Source organism: Lontra canadensis, unplaced genomic scaffold (genome assembly GCF_010015895.1).
Source record: "Lontra canadensis isolate GAN:19392208 unplaced genomic scaffold, GSC_riverotter_1.0 scaffold1, whole genome shotgun sequence".
In the NCBI taxonomy this organism is placed as follows: domain Eukaryota; kingdom Metazoa; phylum Chordata; class Mammalia; order Carnivora; family Mustelidae; genus Lontra; species Lontra canadensis.
The window spans coordinates 67,240,720-67,249,709 of NW_022630995.1; positions in this window are offsets into that span (position 1 = coordinate 67,240,720).

An 8,990-nucleotide genomic window follows, 5' to 3' on the forward strand; every position below is an offset into this window, starting at 1 on the left:
AGTTGGGGGCGGGGGGGTGATCAGAAATAAGGATGTGGGCAGCATGCGAGGCCGTCCAGTGCAGCGTGGGGCTAGGTGGGCAGTGGGGAGGGTTCATGGGCCTATAAGCAGCCCCAGGCAGGGGCGGAGGGGGGCGAGGAGGCGTGGCCCACCCGGTGAGTACTCGGTAGGGTCCTAAGGAACGGCTCTGGGGCACCCAGTGCTGCTGGCCCCCTTCCCTGTTCCAGGACAAGCTGCCCCCTGGCGGAAGCACCGAAGGAGGTAAGCCCCCACCAAAGGGCACCCAGCTTCCCTCCCCTGCCTCGCCACTTCCCGGCCCCTAGGCGCACCTTTTGGGGCTCCCCAGGTGGGAGGCAGGTCTGCCTGAATGCTCAGCCCAGGCCACTTCCTCCAGGAAGCCCTCCCACTGGCAAGCTCCCACTGTCCCTTCATGACAACTGACCTGAAATACCAAACCGGTTCTAATCTTGCCCCTTTATCACTAAGACTTAGCGCACTTGGCTCACCTCTCTGTTTCAGTACCCTCATCCACTGTCTGACCCACAGAATTGTCATGGAGGTTGCAAGAGTTTCTGTCTCTCACATGCCTGGCACAGGTGAGCCCCCCAAAATATGTTGCTCTTCATATTCTCCTTCCACCATGACAAGCTGCCTCCAGCCCTGTGCCAGGTTCTGTCAGTGGGGCAGAGATGTGGGGTTCTGCCAGCAGGACAAGGCCCACATCCCCACTAAGAGATGGCATCTTAGTAGAAGGTGTCCTGACTGAGAAATGCGCCAGGTGGCGGAAAGTGCGGCAGGAATAGAAACCAGCTGATGTGCAGGCTTCTGCTCCAGCTGAAGGAACGGGGACCAGGTTCACATGCTCTTGCCTGAAGCAGGAAAAAGAAAAAAGGGGGGCAACGATAAATATATGTGAAAAACAGCACTCAAAACACAGAAAATTACACAGCAAAGGACAGTGATCCTTGAGAGAAGGGAAACAAATGGCCATCCCTACTCCCTGCCTGGAGACAGTCTCCAGGGCCGGTGGAGGCAGTGGGGATCCAGGCAGACCCCAGGGTTCTCCCTCGGGTTAGGGGTAGAGCAGGGAGTCCCACGAGGGCAAGGTGGCCAGAGTTCACAGGGCAGAATCCTGGAGAGGAGGTAGCTATGCAGACAGGGGACCCCAGGGATCTACAGGGGTGTCAGCTGGTTATAAGCTGCTACCCCCAACTTAGGGGAAGAGCCACCCAGAAAGGTTAGCCCAGAGAGGGTGGGAACAGTGTCTGCATTGGACAGCCAGGGTTGAGAACCCCTAAGTTAAGGGGCATCAGTTAGAGTAGAAAGAAGAGTTTTGCCTCAGTAGCAGGGAAAAATCAACCTTAGGCTACATGTAGTTCCAGTCCAGCCCAACACAGCTTAAGAACAAGACCCAAGAAGGGAGGGAAAAATGAAACAAGACGAAACCAGAGAGGGAGACGAACCATAAGAGACTCTTAATCTCAGGAAACAAACTGAGGGCTGTTGAAGGAGAGGGGGTGGGAGGGATGGGATAGCTGGGGGATGGATATTGGGGAGGGTATGTGCTATGGTGAGCCATGTGAGTTGTGTAAGACTGATGAATCACAGACCTGGAGCCCTGAAACAAATAATACATTATATGTTAATTAAAAAAAAAAAAAAAGAACAAGACCCAAAAGGGTCACACAAGTTCCAAGTAACTTAACTACATCCCAGAAAGAAATTATAAGGATGTTTACAGAAATGGAAAGCCATCCAGCCCCCCCAAAATGTAGAATACAAATGTTTTACAACCAAAAATCATTAGGCATGAAGAAAGGCAGTAAATTATAATTCATATGGGGGGATAAATCAAAATTAACTCAGATGTGACAAAGGTGAGAGTTAGTAGGCACACCTACTGTGACTACACTCCATGTGTTCAAGATGCTAGAGGAAAGACTGAATATGTTAACTAGAGACATGGAAGATTTTTTAAAGCCTCAAATGAGCTTCTAGGAATGAAATTTAAAACATCTGAGATAAAGAATTACATTGAATGTGATTGATAGAATATTGCACAAGAAAAAATTGTGAACTTGAAGTCATAGCAATAAAGACTATCCAAATGAAACACAGAGACAAAAATGACAGAAAAGAAAAATGAACAGTGTTAGTGAGCCATTGGACAACCCCACACGGTAAATTATAGGTGGATTGGAGTCCCCAGAGGATAGGACATGGAGGTGAGAAAGAAAAGTATCTTAAGAAAATGGCCAGAATTTTTATAAATGTAATAAAAACCATAAACCCATAATTGCCAAAAGTTCAACAAAACTTAAGCACAAGAAGCATGAAGAAAACTACACTAAAGCATGTACATTATTCTCAAAATGCTGAAGAACAGTGATAAAGAGAATAGCTTAAAAGTATTCAAGAGATGGGGCGTCTGGGTGGCTCAGTCTTTCAACCATCCAATTCTTGGTTTCGCTTGGGTCCTGACGTCAGTGTTGTGGGATTGAGCCCCATGTCAGGCTCTGTGCTCAGTGGGGAGTCTGCTTGGGATTCTCTCTCCATCTTTCTCTGCCCTTCTTCCTATACTCTCTCTCTCTCTCAAATCCATACATCTTTAAAAAAAAAAAAAAAGTATCCCGGAGAAAAATTTGTACACAGGAGCAAAGGAAAGGATGTTCTGTTGACGTCCTGTTGGATGAAAACAATGCATGCCAGACAGTGGAGCAATCTCTTTACAATACTGAGAAAAGAAAACCTGCCAACCTGCATTCTTTATGAGTAAAAATGTCACTTGGAGACAAAGATAAAATTAGGAATTTTTCAGACATAAGGAGATTGAAGAATTAATCATGAGCAAATCTATACTACAAGAAATGTTAAAGGGCATCCTTTGGGCACCCGATAGAAACCTGAAACCACACACACATACACACACACACACTCATACATACATACAAATCAGAAAGTCGGGGAGAATAAAGGGCAGAGAGACAGTAGCTGCATGAGTAACAATAAGAGGTGTTTTTCTTATTATTTAAATCTCTTTAAAAGACAATCAGCCATTTATTTTTAAAAAATTTTTTGGGGTCCACACCCAATGTGGGGCTTGAACTCACAACCCTGAGAGCCTGCCAACCAGGAGCCCTGACAATCAGCTATTTTTTAAATTTTTTTAAAGATTTTATTTATTTATTCATTCGTCTGAGAGAGAGGCATAGCAAGAGAGGGAACACAAGCAGGGGGAGTGAGAGAGGGAGAAGCAGGCTTCCCGCTGAGCAAGCAGCCCGATGTGGGGCTTGATCCCAGGACGCTGGGATCAAGACCTGAGCTGAAGGGAGATGCTTAACAACTGAGCCACCCAGGTGCCCCAACAATCAGCTATTTAAAACAAAAAATAACAACAGTGTATTGTGGGGGGCTCATATCATATGAAAAAGTAAGATGTATGACCATAAGAGCACAAAGACTGGGAGGGGAAAGTGACAATGCAGTGTGGCAGGGCTCTTTTACTACATAAAGATGGCATCATATTACTGGACAGGAGACATTGCCTATATAAATCTGAAAGAAATGCCTACAATTGCCTAAGAATGGGGCACCTGAGTGGCTCAGTGGGTTGGGCTTCTGCCTTGGGCTCAGGTCATGATCTCGGAGTCCTGGGGTCAAGCCCTACATCAGGCTTTCTGCTCAGTGGGGAGCCTGCTTCCCCCTCTCTCTGCCTACCTCTCTGCCTACTTGTGATCTCTCTCTCTGTGTCAAAAAAAAAAAAAAAAATAAAAATAAAAAATCTTTGAAATCGCCTAAGAAAGCATTACACCTAGTAAGGCAACAAAGCAGACAGATGGGATAATTATTATAAAAAAAGAAAGAAACCAGAAAAAGAGGGGAAATAACAGACCAGGCAAATAAAAAATAAATAGCTTAGGGACGCCTGGGTGGCTCAGTTAGTTGGACGACTGCCTTCGGCTCAGGTCATGATCCTGGAGTCCTGGGATCGAGTCCCGCATTGGGCTCCTGGCTCCGCAGGGAGTCTGCTTCTCTCTCTGACCTTCTCCTTGCTCATGCTCTCTCTCACTGTCTCTCTCTCAAATAAATAAATAAAATCTTTTAAAAATAAATAAATAAATAAATAGCTTAATGGTAGAGTAAGTCCAACCACATCCATAATCGCACTAAACATAAAGAGTGTAAATATCCCAGTTAAAAAGCAGAGGTTGTTGGGACTCCTGGGAGGCTCAGTCCATGAAACATCAGCCTTCAGCTCAGGTCAGGGGTCCAGGATCCTGGGATCGAGCCCCTCATCGGGCTCCCTGCTCAGTGGGGAGCCTACTTCTCCCTCTCCCTCTCCCTGCTGCTCTGCTTATTTGTGCCCTCTCTGTATCTCGCTGTCAAAAAAATAAATATAAATATAAATATAAAATAAATATATAAAATATATATAACATAAAAATATATAACATGAATATTATTATAATATAAAATATATCATATATACAATATAAATATATAATATATAATATAAATATTAAAAATTAATTAATTGAAATTAATTTAATTTATACTTTAATTAATTGAATAAAAAACTAAATTAGTTAAAAATTTAAATTTTTTTTTAAAAAGAACAGAAAAAAAAAGAAAGAAGACTGCCAACTAACTTGGCCTAAATAAATAACATATTTATAGAAGAGTCTTTCATCTTCTGGACCCAAGTCTCAACATATGCAAAATAATTCAAGTCATCAAAACAATGTTCTCTGACCATATTACAATTATATTAGAGATTGTTAACAGAAAACTATCTAGAAAATTCTCAAATACTTGCAAACCAAATAATCCACTTCTCAATGTTCCATGATTGAAGAAAAAAAAACAAAAAGAAAATTAAAAATTATTTTGAACTAAATGAAAGTGAAAAGACAACATGTAAAAAAAAAACACAAAACAAATAACAATCTTTATTTGGAATACAGTTAAAGCAGTCCTTAGAGAAACTGGCAGCACTAAACACCTATTTAAGAAAAGACAGTTCTCAAACCAATGATCTTAGCTTCCAGGTAAAGAAGCTAGAAAGGATAAGAACCAATGAAACCCAAAGTAGACAGAGAAGTAAAATAATAATGGGTACATTAGAAATCACTGAAATTAAAAAAAAAAAAAAAACAGAGAAAAATAATGACCCCAAACCTGTTTCTTTAAGAAGATCGATCTGGAATCAAAGAGGGATTGATTAGTGGAATGAGCAAGGCCACACAACTACAAATTTTACACATGTGAAAATATTAATAGGAAATGTTATGAATAATTTTATGCCAACAAATCTGACACATTAGATGAAATGTACAAATTCACTGGAAATTACAAACTGCCAGAGCACACTCAGAGAGAGATAGAGAGCCTGAATATGCCTATTAAATGATGTGAACTTTTTATTAAAAACCTTTCCACAAAGAGAACATCATCCCCAGAGGACTTCACTGAGAATTCTACAAAACATTTAGTTGGGGGCACCTGGATGGCTCAGTCGGTGAAGCGTGTTGACTCTTAATCTCAGGGTGGTGAGTTCGAGCCCCACACTGGGTGTAGAGATGACTAAGAAAACATTTAGGGAGGAAATAAATCCCATTCTTCACAAATACTACCAGAAAAGGGAAGAGAAGGGAATGCCTCTCAACTCATTCCATGAAGCCAGCAACAATATAAACAATATAAAAACAATATAAATATATATCGTAATCAACTAGAGTTTATCCCAGGGATGCAAGAGTTGGTTTAACATTTGAAAATCAATTAATGTAACTTACGATATATTTTTAATATTATATTTACTTATTTATTTGAGAGAGAGAGAGCGCGCGGGGGAAGGGGAAAAGGAGGAGAGAGAGAACCCGAAACACAGAGCCCGATGTGGGGGCTCAATCTCATAACCCCGAGATCACAACCTGAGTTGAAACCAAGGGTTGGATTCTTAAACCAACGGAGCCAGCCAGGTGTCCCTGTAACTTAATGTATTAACAGAAAGAAAAATCGTAGAGATTATCTCAACAGAGACAGAAAAAGCATTGGACAGAACCCAACACCTATTCCTGGTTTTAAAAAAGTCTCAGCAAACTAGGAATAGAAAAGGCTTCTGAAGCTGACGAGCCTTATGGGTGACATCATATTTAATGGCTAAAGACTGAGACTAAATCTTCCCCTAAAACCGGGACTGGGCATTGGGTTTGCTCTTTTCACTGTGATCCAACATTATGCTGGAGTGAAGACTGGAAAGAAAGAAGTAAAATGGTCTTGATTTGTAAATGACACAATCATCTATGTAGAAAATCTATGTGATCTGTAAAAGCAAAGCCACTAGAACTAATCGCCTTAGCGAGCTCAGCGAGATGCGAGGTCAACGTGGAGAAGAGGGTCACATGAGTGTGTACAGCAAACAGGGCTCTCGTACACTGCCAGTGTGTACAACTGCCTTGGAAAATAGTTAAGCAAGTTTTTTCAGAGTGAAGCACACATCGAATCTGGTCCTATGATATGGTCTTCAGCCGCTAGGTATTTACCCACCAGAAAAGAAGGCACGTGTCCACACACAGATCTTTGTGCACAAATGTTCACGGCAGCTTTATTTGTAAGAGCCCCAAACTGGAAACTACCCAAATGTCTGACAAGTGAGTGGGTCACCAGACAGATCCGCATCCATACAATGCGTTAGCAACAGACACTCACAATAACACAGATGAATCTCCAAGTAGTTAGACTAAGTGAAAGAAACACAAAGAGTCATAAGATTGCACATTGTGTGATGGCATCTGTGTAACATTCTAGAAAAGCCAGGGGAGCTGTAGTGACAGAAAGCAGATCTGGGGATGCTGGGGGCAGGGTGGGGTCCCGGGACAGGCGAGCTGTGGCGACTTCTGGGGGTCATTGATGTGCGTGATCTAGATTGTGCTCACGGATGTAAACATGTCAAAACTCGTCAAGTTGTACCCTTTAAGTAGTGCAGGTTATTGCACTCAATAAAGGTATTATTTTTAAAAAGACAAATGGGATTGATGTGTCAGAAAGACAGAAGGGGCCTTAATGGAGGGTCCGGGGAGGTGCTGAGTCAACAGGTGTCCAGGCACACAGACCCTCCCTCGGTGTCTGTTGAGTGAGTGCATGAACACCTGAGTTGGGGTTGTAGATCGATTTGGATTTTTCATGCACAAACCTTTTTGGTTGCACTTTCCCTCCTGTGACCTGTCATTTCAACTTGAGCTCCTCATGGGATCTTTTCCTTAAAAGAGCACAGGGCTGACCTTGTCCCTGGATCTGCTCTAGAACCACGATCTGGAGGGATTTGGACCTACTTCTTCCTGCCTTTGAGGGACACTTGGGGTGACTCTTGGCCCCTGTGACTCTCCGCCACAGACACAGTAGGGTGGGCAGCCCCACATGCAGCCCTCTGAGAGGTGAGCTCAAAAGAGCAGCCCCCAGGGTAAGCCTTGGCCCCTTCCTAGGGTCAGCTGTCCCCACAGGTGCTGGCCTGCGGTCTGGCTCTGTGGCCAGATCTCACGAGTGGGGCAAGCTCTGCAGGGGCTGACCAGCACTCTGAGACTGAGCCTCGATCCCTGAATCCCTGAGGGGATCCCTGCCTGAGGCCCAGCCATCCTGACCAGGGCTGATCGTGGACGAGTGTCCCTGATGGAGAAGCCCACTCACCACTGTCACTGGCCCAGGGTGGTCCCGGTTGGGGTTCTCTGTAGCTCTCCCCAAATGCAGCGGCCTGGAGCGGGGGGCAGGCACTGGGCACGGGGCTGGCATCCACAGCCTCCCTCCCACATGGTGTATGCTACACAAGCCCTCCCCCGGAGAAACGGCCACTCCACAGGCTGGCCCCAGGGCCCTAGGAGGAGGGGCTCAGCCACGTGTGGAGGGCAGTGGGGGCTTCGGGCCCTCCTGCTGCTGAGTTGGGGTGTCTGCAGCTCACCCTGGCTTGGGCAGGGAGGGGCCGCTTACAGCAACCTACGGGCAGCCCATCTCCGCTGCCACCCCTGTGGAGACCCTTGACCAGGAGGGTGCAGGAAGATTTTTGGCCTGGTATCGGGATGCTTGGGCTGCACCCCAGGGGGCTGGGCAGGTGGTGTTGCCCTGCACGGTGATTCAAAGTGTTGGTAGGGAGAGGGGCTTGCACGATCCCTGGCAGTGGCACCCGGGGCCTCTCTCAGTCTGGGAAGGGTCTGCCTTCATGAAGTTCCACCACGCCAAGGGCTGAACTCCATCCACGTCCCCCCCTGCCCCAGCGGACCTGGTGCCCACTCCAGGCTGTGGGCAAGGGCACCAGGCCCAGGATGGCCTTCATCGGCAGCACACACCCCCCAACCCTGCTGGGGCCCTGAATAGGGCCTGACTCCTTCCCTCCCTTCTCTAGCCCCCCACTCTCCCTCCCTCACCAGGCCTACGGCCATCCCCTCCCCATTCTGGAGGCCAGGTCATGCCCAGGTGTTTGGTGGCACCTGGCTTCTCTGACTTTGGATTCCACTTGGGTTTGGTCTATGAACGATCTGGAAGGAGTCCAAGGCAAGGCCAGAGGTCTATGGGGCATCCCTCTCTTCCTCCCTCACACCTGTGAAGGGTACCACCCGTGCCTGCTGGCCTGGTCCCAGCAGGCACCTCCCTTGGGCTCTCTGGTCCTTGACCCCCTCTGTGACTATCCTGCATCAAAGCCGAGCAGGAGCATGTGTGTCCTCCCTGCGAGGGCCCTGACTGGTGGGGCCAACAGCACCCATGGTGGCCCCAGGACACAGACCTTCCACAAGGGCTCCTGGCATCAGGTGACTCAGATCTGACCCTGTGGATGGGAAGTGGCGTCACCAGGACTCAAATTCCCCAGGGGGCGGTGCAGCAGTGGGTGGAGTGCAGGTGGCTGCAGGTGCTGGTTGCTATGGCAACAGCGGAGCCTGTACCGACTGGAGACCCGTCCCTCTCCGGAGAAAGGGAAGAAAGGAAAGTGAGTTGAGGGCCCG